The following is a 15,132-nucleotide window of genomic DNA, read 5'->3' as shown; positions in this document are numbered from 1 at the left end:
TTTAAAATATGCTTCCACTCCCTACTCTACTGAAACTGCTCTCTCAAATAATACCCAATGACCAGAAGTTACCAGGAGCCAAAATCAATGGTATTTGCATAGCTAGGTGCACACTGCCTTTCTGAACCCTCCTGTGTTTGTCTCTTGACCCTAGATTCTCCACTGTGTTTGTTCAAGGACATGTTATCTTTCCCCTCTCTACTTCCGCACACTTTTCTAATCATTCCCCCCTCTTCCTCCCCTTTTTCTCTCTCCTCCCTTCCCTAAGTGTCTATCTCTAGATCTTTTCCTTTTCTGAGACTTTCCCTTGAGAATCTCATCTACTCCAAACTCAGACAACACTTCTAACTAAATGATTCTCTGCCATAGACCAAATGTTAGTTTCCTCCCCAAATTCATATGTTGACGTCTAATCCTCGGTGTCATGGTAGGCAATCAGGTCATGAGGACAGACCCTCATGAATGGGATTAGTCCCCTTATAAAAGAGACCCCAGAAAGTTGCCTTGCCCTTTCCACCACGCAAGGACACAATGAGAAGACAGCTTTCTATGCACCAGAGGGGGCTCTCACCTTGTACCAAATCTGCCAGCACTTAGATCTTGGACTTCCCAGTCTCTAAAACTGTGAGAAATTTCTGTTATTTTTAAGCCACGCAGTGTATGGTATTTTGTTACAGCAGTCTGAGTTGACTGAGACATTCTCCAACCTATATATTTATATGTAGGCATTCTTCCAGTGCCTGTGGAATATGGCCACATGGACCAAGCTGCTGGTCCTCTAAACTCAGCATGTTCCAAACCCTCATAAATAAATAAATAAATAAATAAATAAATAAATAAATAAATAATCTCCCCACTTCCTATCTCTCACAGCTCCAGGTCTCCCTCAACACTGCTGTCAGGTTATCCTCCCTAAATACATTTCTTTTATAACTCCACTGCTCAAAAACCCTTCAAGATTCCCTATTGCTTACTCAATTATTTATAAAATTGTAATCTGGCCTTCAACCCTTTCCACCATTTAAAACCATCCAGATGGGCAACCCTGGTGGCTCAGCTGTTTAGCATCGCCTTCGGTCCAGGGCGTGATCCTGGAGACCTGGGATGGAGTCCCACGTCGGGCTCCCTGCATGGAGCCTGCTTCTCCCTCTGCCTGTGTCTCTGCATCTCTCTCTCTCTCTCTCTTCTCTCATGAATAAATAAAATCTTAAAAATAAAATAAAACCATCCATATTTATCTCTTCAACCTAATCTCCAAGCAAACTGAATTACTACTCATCATTCCCACCCCCTTCCCCAGGTCCTTGCCCAGCTATTCTCAAATCTTAGACCTCTTTCTCTAGACTCTTACAAACCAAATTGTTTGATGCTTGTCATGTGTTTTAGACCACATCTCAGCTTGTACTCACAATGTTCTCTTCCCTTCACATCTGCATCTCTACTTGGCCAAAATTTACCTACCCTGCAGTGGTTTCTAGGCAGAGCTCCAGGTATTCCTTGGAGCACTGATTCTTTTCTTTTTTTTTTAAATATTTATTTATGATAGAGAGAGAGAGAGAGAGAGAGAGAGAGAGAGAGAGAGACAGAAGCAGAGACACAGGAGGAAGGAGAAGCAGGCTCATGCAGGGAGCCCGACACAGGACGTGGGACTTGACCCTGGGTCTCCAGGATCACGCCCTGGGCCTAAGGCAGGAGCTAAACCACTGGGCCACCCAGGGATCCCCCCTGGAGCACTGATTCTTATCCCTGGCTATACATTGGAGTCACCTGGGAGCATTTAAAAATCCCAAAGCCTAGATCACATCCTGAACCAATTAAATCACAATCTCTAGGGATGCAACTCAGGCATCAATATTTTTTTTAGACATCCCCAGGTAATTCCAAAGGGCAGCTAAGGTTAAGAATTACAGGCTTAGGGACCACAAAGATAGAAGAGGTGAGCCCAAAGGATATGGCTTCAACTAGAACAACTTTCTTTGACAAAAAGATATGCAGGTCTAGGGCAGCCCCTGTGGCGCAGCGGTTTAGCACCCCCTGCAACCCAGGGCGTGATCCTGGAGACCCTGGATTGAGTCCCACGTCAGGCTCTCTGCATGATGCCTGCTTCTCTCTCTGCCTGTGTCTCTGCCTCTCTCTCTCTCTGTCTCTATGAATAAATAAATAAAATCTTTAAAAAAAAAAGATATGCAGGTCTAAAACCGATACACCGTTCACTTTATCTGCATTTTCCCATATTTTCCTACTGAGATCTTGACGTACATTACTATAATTATGAGTTACTTGAAGGCAGGAGACAACTTTGTCTTATGTCTGGTTTTTAGATCCTCATCAGATAAAATCTCTTGTACCAATCTTTGAACTCAATTGAATGGAAGAGAATTTGGCAGAGGAAGAAGCAAATGACAGTGACTTCCTCCAGATCACTCAGACTCCTGGAGTGAAGGCATATTCCATTTTTTAAAAATTTATTTATTCAGAGACACAGAGGGAGAGAGACAGAGACACAGGCAGTGGCAGAAGCAGGCCCCATACAGAGCCTGACGTGGGACTTGATCCCGGGTCTTCAGGATCACACCCTGGGCTGCAGGCGGTGCTAAACCGCTGCGCCACTGGGGCTACCCCGGCATATTCCAATTTGATTCTCCTCCCACTTTACCTCAATTCCCTCCCTGCATGGTGCCCTTGGCTCTTGCACCACTGTGGACGGAGAGAATCCATTCTCTGGGAGAGCCTCTAGCCCCTTCTAATATCTTCTTGGGAGATCTTATCCCCCCATGATTTGGTTCTGGGCCATCATTAGTTGAAAATTTAGTACCTAGGTTCTTCCGAGGTATCTAGGCCTTCCTCTCTACCACCACCTTTGTCATTTCATTATTTTTGGTGGCTTCAATATCTTGTAGCATCCTGAACAGTTCCTGGCCTTCCTCACTTCCACTGAGGTTTTTCCCTACTCCTTAGCCATTCTTCTTCCTGTGTCATACCTTCAACTTGGTTACCATCAATACCTGCCACCCTTCCCAAATCTATTCAGTCTTTTATTGTCACCTCCTCCTCCACTCAGCACCCCATTCCAAAAATTCTTCAATCCCACACACACTTTTCATCCATCAATTCTCTCACTCTTCTTTGATATTTGATCACCTCAATTTTTCACTCCCCTCATTACCCATTGTAGATCCCAAGGTTCCACACTATCATCATCACCTCTCAGCCCTTGCCTCTCTCCTTCAGACACAGGTTAGCCCCAGTTAAACCCAACTATGCCTGTTCCACACCCGCACTCAACAGCTGAATGTGTCTGAGGAAAAAAACACACAGTCATATTGACAGGTCTTACTTCCTTTCAGCCCTCACTATGGCCTACAAGCTCACACTTCCCCAGGCAGTTCACATTCCCCAGTCTGAGACCACAGTTTCACAAGATGATGACCTTCCTTTCTATTCAGTGCAAAAACAGAAATTTTCAGAAGAGAACTCTCTCCTGGCTTCATCCCCAAATCTACGAGGCCACCTGCATCTTGGCTGTATTTATTGCCTTCCTGTTACTGCAGAGAAGCTGACATGCTTCCAGCCCCCACCCTATTTGTGTATTGGGATCCTGTCCCTTCTCACCTCTCAGAAATGGGACTCTTGAAATTAACTGCTATTTCTCCTGCACAGTTTCCCCCTCTTCACTGAAACATCCCCATCATCATACAAAGATGCTGTACTAATATACCTTTCAGAAGAAAAAACCCCACCTCATTTTCTACTCACCCATGTATACAGTGAAAGCACAATATTCAGAATAGTGGATATCCCTTGGCAGGAGGGGAATTACAATTGGAGAAGAATATACACAGGGAATTCTAACAATAGGAGGAAGATTTTCTTTCTTTCTTTTTTTTTTTTTAAGATTTATGTGAGAGATAGGGGCAGAGAGAGAGACTCTCCAGCAGACTCCCTGCTGACTGAGGAGCACAATGCAGGGTCTTGATCCCAAGACCTGAAATCACGACCTGAATGGAAATTAAGAGTCAGATATTTAACCAACTGAGCCACCCTAGGCACCCCAGGAAGATTTTCTTAAGCTGCATGATGTTAATTAAATTACTTTGTAATATATATGCACCAAGATTAAGAAACCCTGTACTAGACCATCAGCAACATTTGACACAGTTGAATATTCCTTCCTCCTTGAAATGCTTTCTTCACTTTAATACTCTTTCTTTTCTTTTTTAACATTTTATTTGAGGGGGATCCCTGGGTGGCTCAGCGGTTTGGCACCTGCCTTTGGCCCAGGGCGTGATCTTGGAGTCCCAGGATCGAGTCCCATGTCAGGTTTCCTGCATGGAGCCTGCTTCTCCCTCTGCCTGTGTCTCTGCCTCTCTCTCTCTCTCTCTCTTTCTCTGTCTCTGTGTGTGTGTGTCTCATGAATAAATAAATAAATTCTTTTAAAAAAAGATTTTATTTGAGAGTGAGAGAGAGAAAAGAAAGAGAGAGCACGAGAAGGGCAAGAGGAGAAGTCGGCTCCACGCTGGGCAGGGAGCTCAGACATGGGGCTGGATCCATGGTGCTGGATCCCAGGATCCAGGGACCATGACCTGAGCCGAAGGCAGATGCTAAACCACTGAGCCACCCAGGTGCCCCTTTAATGCTCTTTCTAAAGGAGGTATTGTATGCCCTAGTTCCTTATTTGCTGTTCCTTCTGTCTTCACTGACAGCTCCTACTTCTCTTCCAGACTCCTCCATATTAAGATGGCCTGGGGTGAGGGGACGCCTAGGTGGCTCAACAGTTGAGTGCCTGCCTTCGACCCAGGGTGTGATCCTGGAGTCCCCAGATCAAGTACCTGTCCGGCTCCCTGCAGGGAGCCTGCTTCTCCCTCTGCCTGTGTCTCTGCCTCTTTCTCTGTGTGTCTCTCATAAATAAATAAATAAATAAATAAATAAATAAATAAATAAATAAATAAATAAGTAAAAAAACAAAACAGAGAGGAGAATGTCTTTTTTTCAAAAAAGACAGCCTCGGGACCTCTTCCCTTTATCTTCTCTGTAATCCAAGCTCCCATTCTATCATTGCCCCTTGACTAGCTCCTTAATTGGATTTTCTGCTTCCATTTTTGACTGATTCAGTCCCTCCTCTGAGTAGAAACTAGAGTGATCTGTTAAATTACTAGATGATATTGCTCACTTTGCTCAACCCTTCTGATGGCTACCATATATCTACTTAAACCAAAATCCAAAATACTCACATTGGCCTGTGAAGCCTACCTGATCTTGTTCTTCCCTATCTCTTCAACTTCATCTCCTCCCACCTTTTGCCTTGCTTACTCTGCTCCATCCACTCTGGCCTCCAGCTGTTCTCTTAACTGCTATGAATTTAACATAAAAATCCAATTTTCTCCAGCCTCAAGGCCCTTGCCCTCTTGTTTTTCTCTTCCTGAACTCTCTGCCTCCAGTCATCTGCACGCCTGTTCCTTTACATCATTTAGGTCTTTGCGTAAATATCACTCCACAAGGAGGCTTTCCCTCATCACTTGATTAAAAACAGCACAATGGGGGATCCCTGGGTGGCTCAGTGGTCCTGGGTGGCTCAGCGGTTCAGCGCCTGCCTTAGGCCCAGGGTGTGATCCTGGAGTCCCAGGATGGAGTCCAGCATCAGGCTCCCCGCATGGAGCCTGCTTCTCTCTCTGCTTGTGTCTCTGCCACTCTCTATGTCTATCATGAATAAATAAATAAAATCTTAAAAAAAAAAAAAACCAGCACAATGCCTGGTATTATGGTCATAATGCATGGTCAAGATTCAGAAAAGAGCAGCTCTTGTATTAAATATTTCACTGTGGAAAAGTCTGCCTTTCACACCTTCATTCTGCCTGAAAACCCTGCCTATAAGGGATATATAAGCAAAAATGCTTTGGGAGCAAAGAGGAGGGAGGAATAATTTTGACATACATCCCAGCAGAACTAAAACCACAGAAACCACCAAAACTAAACAGAAGGGAAAATTTATTTAGCCTTGGAAAGCTGGAATTTTTGTCTTTCATGCTGATGATAAATGGCAGAGAGTAAGTGCAGCATATGGTTCCATGTGGTAAGTATGGAATGCACAGGGATATGAGGGTATAAAAAAAATTCTAACCAGCTTGATCCTGGTGACAGGGCAGCCTGTAAGCGGTATTGAAATACTCTGAGAAAGCTGAGATTGACAAGCCAGAAATGAATGATACTGAATGTAAAGTGGCTTTCATTTCCTTACCTCTTCTGCCTTGCTTCCTTCACCTGCAAGAAATCCTTTCAATCTCTTTAGGTCAAAATTATGGCCATGATCCAAGGCTCAACCCTCTGGACTCTGGACTTTTCAGATTAGCACCAGTGGGAAGTAACTTCCTTGCCACTTATCACTTTTGCCCTTGCATCTGGAGCTTTTGTTAACTATGACACCTTACCTTATCAGACTACTGGTGGGGATCCTATATTTATCTCCATGTTTCTTTTTTTTTTTTATCTCCATGTTTCATTGACAAATTCTGAGTAACCGGTAAAGTAAGTAACCTGTAAAGATTATTGAATGAATAAGAATCTTACTTCACTCATTTCTTTCTTTCCTTTTTTTTTTTAAGATTTTATTTATTCATTCATAGAGACACAGAGAGAGAGAGAGAGGCAGAGACACAGGCAGAGGGAGAAGCAGGCTCCATGCAGAGGGCCCGACGTGGGACTCGATCCAGGGTCTCCAGGATCACGCCCTGGGCTGCAGGCAGCACTAAACCGCTGCGCCACCGGGGCTGCCCTCCTTTTTTTTTTTTTTTTTTTTTTTTTTTAAGATTTGATTTATTTATTTGAGAGAGAGAGAGAGAGCACACGAGTCAGGGCAGGAGCAGAGGGGAGAAGCAGACTCCCGGCTGAGCATGAAGCCTGACATGGGGCTCGATTCCAGGACCCTGGGATCATGACCTGAGCAGAGGGCAGACACTTAACCCACTAAGCCACATAGGCACCCCTATTTTTTTTAATTGACTTTATTGTGCTAAGAACATTTAATATGATATCTACCCTCTTAATAAATTTTTATTTATTTTTATTTTTTATTTAAATTCAATTAATATATATTGTATTATTAGTTTCAGAGGTAGAGATCAGTGATTTGCCAGTCTTTTTTTAACATTTTCTCTAATTTTTTAAGTTTTATTTTTATTTATGTGTTATTTAATTTTACTTTTTTTTTAAGATTTTATTTATTTATTCATGAGAGACAGAGAGAGAGAGAGAGAGAGAGGCAGAGACAGAGGCAGAGGGAGAAGCAGGCTCCTTGCGGGGTTTCCAATGTGGGACTCAATCCTGGGACTCCAGGATCATGCCCTAAGCCAAAGGATCATGCCCAGGCCCAACAGCTGAGCCACCCAGGGTCTCTATTTAATTCTATTTAAATTTAATTAATTAACATATAACATTATTGGTTTCAGAGGTAGGGGTCAGTGATTCATCAATCTTATATAACACCCAGTGCTCATTACATCAAGTGTCCTCCTTAATGTTCATCATCCAGTTACCCCATCCCCCACCCACCTCCCCTCCAGCAACCCTCAGTTTGTTTCTTATGATTAAGAATCTCCTATGGTTTGTCTCCATCTTTGATTTCATCTTGTTTTACTTTTTCCTCTCTTCTCCTATGATCCTGTTTTATTTCTTAAATTCCACATATGAGTGACATCATAGGATAATTGTCTTTCTCTAATTGACTTATTTCACTTAGCATAATATCCTCTAGTTCCATCCACATCTTTGCAAATGTGAAGATTTCATTTTTCTGATGGCTGAGTAGTAGTCCATTTTATACACACACACACACACACACACACCACCTCTTCTTCTTTATCCATTGTCTGTTGATGGACATTTGAGCTCTGTCCATAGTTTGTCTATTGCTGCTATAAACATTGGGGTACAAGTGGCCCTTCAGATTACTACATTTTATCTTTGGGGTAAATACCCAGTAGTGTAATTGTTGGGTCACAGCGTAGGTCTATTTTTAACTTTTTGAGGAACCTCCATACCGTCTTCCAGCTTGCATTCCCACCGACAGTGTGAGAAGGTTCCCCTTTCTCTGCATCTTTGCCAACATCTGTCATTTCCTGGCTTATTAATTGTAGCCATTCTGACTGGTGTGAGGTGGTATCTCACTTTGGTTTTGAGTTGTATTTCCCTGATGCTGAGTGATGCTGAGCATTTTTCCATGGGTCTGTTGGGCATCTGTATGTCTTCTTTGAAGAAATGTCTTTTCGTGTCTTCTGTCCATTTCTTGACTGGATTCTTTATCTCTTTGAGTGTTGAGTTTGATAAGTTTTTATAAATCTTGAATACTAGCCCTTTATGTGATAAGACATTTGCAAATATCTTCTTCCATTCTGTAGGTTGTTTTTTGATTTTGTTGACTATTTCCTTTACTGTGCAAAAAGCTTTTTATATGAAGTCTCAGTAGTTCATTTTTGCCTTTGTTTCACTTACCTTTGGAGATGTCTAGCAAGAAGTTGCTATGGCTGAGGTCACAGAGGTTGCTGCCTGTGTTCTCCTCTAGGATTTTGATGGATTCCTGTCACATTAGGTCTTTCATCCATTTTGAGTCTGTTTTTGTGTGTTTGTGTGTATTCTAAGAAAATGGTTCAGTTTCATTCTTCTGCATGTGGCTGTCCAATTTTTCCCAACACCATTTATTGAAGAGACTGTCTTTTCCTTTTTTTAAAGATTTTATTTATTCATGAGAGACACACAGAGACAGAGACACACACACACAGAGAGAGAGAGAGAGATGGCAGAGGGAGAAGCAGGCTCCATGCAGGGAGCCCAAAGTGGAACTCGATCCCAGGTCCCCAGGATCAAGCCCTGGGCTGAAGACGGTGCTAAAGCCATCCCAGCTGCCCCGAGACTGTCTTTCCCATTAGATATTTTTTCCTGCTTTGTCAAAGATTAGTTAACCATAGAGTTGAGGGTCCATTTCTCTATTGTGTTCTATTGACCTATGTGTTTTTGTGCCAGTATCATACCATCTTGATGATTACAGCTTTGTAATAGAGCTTGAAGTCTGGAATTGTGATACTACAAGCTTTGGTTTTCTTTTTCAACATTCCTCTGGCTATTCAGGGAATACAAATTGTTCTGGTTTCTGGTTCCATACAAATTGTAGGATTACTTATTCCAGCTCTGTGAAAAAAAGCTGATGGTATTTTGATGGGGATTGCATTGAATGTATAGATTGCTGCAGGTAGCATAGACATGTTAACAATATTTGTACTTTCAATCCATGAGCATGGAACATCTTTCGATTTCTTTGTGTCTTCCTCAATTTTTAAAAAAGATTTATTTATTCATGAGAGGCAGAGAGAAAGAGAGGTAGAGACACAGGCAGAGGGAGAAGCACACTCCCCACAGGGAGCCCAATATGGGACTGGATCCCAGATCCTGGGATTATGCCCTGAGCCAAAGGCAGAGGCTCAACAGCTGAGCCACCCAGGCGTCTCATCTTCCTCAATTTTTTCATGAGTGTTCTTTATTTTTCTGAGTACAGATACTTTTCCTCTTTGGTTAGGTTTATTCCTGGGTATCTTATGGGTTTTGGTGCAATTGTAAATGGGATCTACTCCTTAATTTCTCAGTCTTCTGTCTCATTGTTGGCATATGGAAATGCAACTGATTTCTGTGCATTGATTTTATATCTTGCCACTTTGCTGAATTCCTGTATGAGCTCCAGAAATTTTGGGGAGTCTTTTGGGTTTTCCATTTGGAGGGCAGATGTCACATGCTTTGTGTGTGTGGAGACAACAGGGAACAACCACCAGCTCACAAATTATCTTGCACCAGCTCCTGAACCTCTTCTAGGCTTCTACTATAAGTTTAGATCTTTGATGAAGGCAAAACAATGCCCCCATGGAGCAGAAACAGACCCATAAATATAGAGAGCAAACTGATAGTTGCCAGAGAAGTGGGAGGCAGGGGGTTTGGCAAAGTGTGTGAAAGAGAGGGAGGAATACTGGCTTCCAGTTATGGAATGAATAAGTCACAGGGATAAAAGGTACAGCATAGTGGATATGGTCAATGGTATTGTAATAGTATTGTATGGGTGACAGATGTCTTTTTCACTTGTGGTGAGCATGGCATAACGTATGGACTTGTCCAATCATTACATCACGCGCCTGAAACTAATGTAACATTGTGTGTCAACTTCAATACTTCAATTAGAAACCAACATAAACAATGCCCTTAAAGGATAAGGCAAGGAGAGTAGCAGAATATGGCCAGATCCTCTGAGCCACCTTGGAAGGAGGTGAAAGAAGATGGGCAGATGGAAGTGACTCCAGATAGGATTTAAAAACAATTATTTATAGGTTAATCCTCAGAAATTTGTCATATATGGGTATTTCCCTGAGAACAATCTTCAACAAGGCATTAAATGCACCCTATGACTTAGATGGAGAATTGTTCCAGAATAGGGTTTATTGTCCATAATCACAGATTGCAGAAGTGACAGTCCATCCCCGAAGTCCTTCCATTCTCCCAGATGTCCCTTTGACTTTGACTTTCTTAACACAGACTCTTTCTTAATCTCACTTTCTTTCCAGAGGTTGCTGTGTGCTGCTACCCACCCCCCATCCCTCTAACCTGAGGCAGGGGAAATCCCACAGCATCCATACAATTAGGTGTCGGTAAGGTTAGTCCTTGAAACACCAAAAGAAGAGAGAGAATAGAGGACACTCGTGGTAGGTTTGGATTGAATCTAGTCACTTGGAGAAGAATGTTCCTTTTCAGCTCTTCCCCTCAAGGCTGCTCTTCTTCCAGTTCATTGTCAAATCTTTAGGGGAAAGAGAAAGGAGAGAAACATTGCTCCTTCCTCACTCTGCAGTCCAAGCTTCTACCCCAATAGGTAAGCAAATTTTCACTTGTCATCCTCTTTTTGTGTCCTTCTCAGATCCCAGGTTCCCTAGTTAGGCCTGGGGATATAATCTCCCAGTTTATTTCTCTGCTTCTTCCTGACTCCTTGGTGACTATCCCTAGAGAGCTGAGCCCCAGCATAACGAGGCTTCCAGGGCAAGGAACCAGAAGAGAGCAAGAGGTGAATCAGTTAATATTCATGCAGCAACATTTTTGTGGAAGAACCTGTGCTCTTCCCCATTTATTTGTCTTCATATCTTGGTCCTTTCCTACTCTTCATGCTAAGATCTGGGGGAAGCAAAAGATTCATGGATTTCTCCTCTGAGGATTCTGAGCCCTCCTTCATAAAACTTAAAATCTGTATTTTCATTTTGATGAAGTTCAAATTTTATTTAAAAAATAGAGATATTTTCATTTTGGATAATTTGGATTTTTTAGGAGTTTATGTGCTTCTGTTTGTATTTTTTTCTAATTTTTTAAAAAATTATTTATTTACTCATGATAGACGGAGAGAGAGAGGCAGAGACACAGGAGGAGGGAGAAGCAGGCTCCATGCTGGGAGCCCGACGTGAGACTTGATCTTGGGACTCCAGGATCGTGCCCTGGGCCAAAGGCAGGCGCTAAACCGCTGAGCCACCCAGGGATCCCTTTATTTATTTATTTATTTATTTATTTATTTATTTATTTATTTATTTATTCATTCATTCATTCATTCATGATAGACATAGAGAGAGAGAGAGAGAGAGGCAGAGACACAGGAGGAGGGAGAAGCAGGTTCCATGCCGGGAGCCTGATGTGTATTTTTATAGTCACAGTGGTGACAAGGGATCACCTGAAGAAACAAAGTCAACCACTTAATTGAATAGTTTTCTATGGGGTCTATATAGAATTGAGATTCAGTTCTGATTCATTCTTTGGCAGCAAAAATGTCTCCTAATCCTTCATCCACTCTCATAGCATCTCACCCTTCTTCATGCCACTGTAATTAGTATTCCCTTGGCCAGACTAGAAGTTCCATGAAAGCAGAGACTGTGTCAGTCTCATTCATTTATGTATCCCCATTTCCTAGCATGCTGCCTGGAACATAGCAGGTGCTCATAAGTACTTGTTGAATGAATGAATGAAGGAGATGACACAAAAGAAATAGAGACAAGGCCTCTGCCTTGTAGAGTCCGTCAGAACTGAAATCGACACACAAAATAAGAGAACATTACAAAACAATACATTTGTAGGACACTACAGTTTCTTTTAAATGAGAGAAGTTGATCTTTGAAGGGTCACCAGAGTGGCCCTCTCAGTTAAGGCACACAATACAAATCAGCCAACTTTGTCCAGGGATTACGGTGTAATCAAACTTTTCGTGACTCATTCTAGATGTCCTGCCTTTTCCAAAAATCCTTTAAATTAGAAAGAGAAAAAGGGAGGGAGAAAAGGTGGATTAATTTTCAACAGGAGCCCAGGGAATACAAAAATCAGAATATTTAGCCATAGGGGAAGAGGTGGCAGTGGACTAAGGTTATTCTGACACAGAACCCAGAAATAAAACTTGAGAAGTCTAGGTTAGTGACTTGAGTCTCAATACAAAACAGAGAGAGAAGTGTTTTGACACAATTCTGTGCCTACTGATGAAACTATCTCTCCTTCTGGCTGTCCTGGGATGGTCCTTATAGTCAGAGGCACAATGGCAGGTTATTAGAGAGCAGACTGAGGAAGGAGCCAAAATGAGGTACTGAGAACTGAATTCTCCTTCCCTGAAGAGCTGTGGTGGCCCTGCCCATGCTCAGAGCTGGTCAAGCAAGGTTGAATAATAAAAGGGACCTACATCTTTTATTAGGAGGAGCAGGACCAGTTTTCCACTGACACACCCAATGGAACAGGTTTAACCAGTTATAGAGGCAAAATATAGTACAAACTGAAGGGGCACAGGTATTCTAGAATCATACTATTCAAAGCGTGGTTCATGGATCGGCAGCATCACCACCCAAGAGCTTGTTAGAAATACAGAATCAGCAAAAATGAATGATTGGGGCTTCATCAAAATAAAAAGCTCTTGCACAGCAAAGGAAACAGTTGACAAAACTAAGACAACAGAATGGGAGAAGATATTTGCAAATGTCTTATCACATAAAGGGCTAGTGTCCAAGATCTATAAAAAACATATCAAACTCAACACACATAGAACAAATAATCCAGTCAAGAAATGGGCAGAAGAGGGATGCCTGGGTGTCTCAGTGGTTGAGCATCTGCCTTTGGCCCAGGGCCTGATCCTGGGGTCCCGGAATCGAGTCCACATTGGGCTCCCTGCATGGAGCCTGCTTCTCCCTCTGCCTGTGTCTCTGCCTCTCTCTCTGTGTCTCTCATGAATAAATAAATAAGTAAAGTCTTAAAAAAAAAAAAGAAATGGGCAGAAGACACGAACAGACATTTCTTCAAAGAAGACATACAGATGCCCAACAGACCCATGGAAAAATGCTCAGCATCACTCAGCATCAGGGAAATACAACTCAAAACCAAAGTGAGATACCACCTCACACCAGTCAGAATGGCTACAATTAATAAGCCAGGAAATGACAGATGTTGGCAAAGATGCAGAGAAAGGGGAACCTTCTCACACTGTTGGTGGGAATGCAAGCTGATGCAGCCACTCTGGAAGACAGTGTGGAAGTTCCTCAAAAAGTTAAAAATACAGCTACCCTATGACCCAGCAATTGCACTACGGATATTTATTCAAAGGGCACAAACATAGTGAATCAAAGGGACACATGCATCCCAATGTTTAGAGCATCAATGTCCACAATAGAAAATATAGAAAAAACCTAGGTGTCCACTGACAGATGAATAGATAAAGAAGAGGTGGTATACACACACACACACACACACACACACACACACGATGGAATATTATTCAGCATCAGAAAGAGTGAAATCTTGCCATTTGCAACTATGTGGATGGAACTACAGGGTATTATGCTAAATGAAATAGTTCAGCCAGAGAAAGACATACATGATTTCACTCATGTAGAACTTAAGAAACAAAACAGAAGAACATAGAGGAAAGGAAGGAAAAATAATATGAAAACAAAGGAGGTGGGCAGCCCCGGTGGCTCAGAGGTTTAGCACCGCCTTCAGCGGGGGGTGTGATCCTGGAGACCCGGGATCAGGCCTACATCAAGCTCCCAGCATGGAGCCTGCTTCTCCCTCTGCCTGTGTCTCTGCCTCTCTCTCTGTCTCTCATGAATAAATAAATAAAATCTTAAAAAAAAAAAAAAGAAAGAAAGAAAACAAAGGAGGCAAACCATAAGAGATTCTTAACTGAGTATTGCTGGAGGGGAGGTAGGTGGGGGATGGGGTAACTTGGTGATGGGCTTAAGGAGGGCACATGATGTCATGAGCACTGGGTGTTATATGCAACTGATGAATCAATCAATTCTACCCTTGAACAATAATACTAATGTAACTGTTAACTAAATTGAATTTAAATATTTTTTTTAATTGTTGGGTTTTTTCTTTAGATTTTATTTACTTATTTATGAGAGACACACAGAGAGAGGCAGAGACTTAGGCAGAGAGGGAAGCAGGCTCCCTTTGGGGAGCCAGATGCAGAACTTGATCCCAGGACCTGGGATCAGGCCCTGAGCCAAAGGCAGATGCTCAACCACTGAGCCACCCAGGAGTCCCCCACCCACCCACCCCCTCAAAAATTGTTTTGAGTTAAAGAGCATCTCTTGAAAAGTAGTTCAAAACAGGGTGAAAAATGGGGCAGAGAAAACTCAAAGCGAAGAGGAGCTAAGGAAATATGGTTAAAGGGCATGTGGTATCCTCGGTAAGATCCTGGGACAGAAAAAAGTCACTGGGCAAAAAGTAAGAAATCTGAATAAAGCAGACTTTAGTTTACGAAAGAAAGAAGAAAAGAAAAAAGAAAGGGGCGCCTGGGTGGCTCAGACCATTAAGCAAGCATCTGCCTTTGGCTCGGGCCATCTCAGGGTCCTGGGATGGAGCCCTAAGACCGGCTCCCTGCTCAAAGGGGAGCCTGCTTCTCTCCCTCCTTCCGCCCCTCCTCCTGCTTGTGCTCTTTCTCTCTCAAATAAATACAATCTTTTTAAAAAAGAAAAAAAGAGGGGCGCCTGGGTGGCTCAGTGGTTGGGGTCTGGTTTCTGCTCAGGGCGTGATCTGGGTCCCGGGTTCCCTGCGAGGAGCCTGCTTCTCCTTCTGCCTGTATGTCTGCCTCTG

The sequence above is a fragment of the Nyctereutes procyonoides genome, unplaced genomic scaffold, assembly GCF_905146905.1.
Source record: "Nyctereutes procyonoides isolate TBG_1078 unplaced genomic scaffold, NYPRO_anot_genome, whole genome shotgun sequence".
In the NCBI taxonomy this organism is placed as follows: Eukaryota; Metazoa; Chordata; class Mammalia; order Carnivora; family Canidae; genus Nyctereutes; species Nyctereutes procyonoides.
This window is presented reverse-complemented; position numbering follows the sequence as displayed.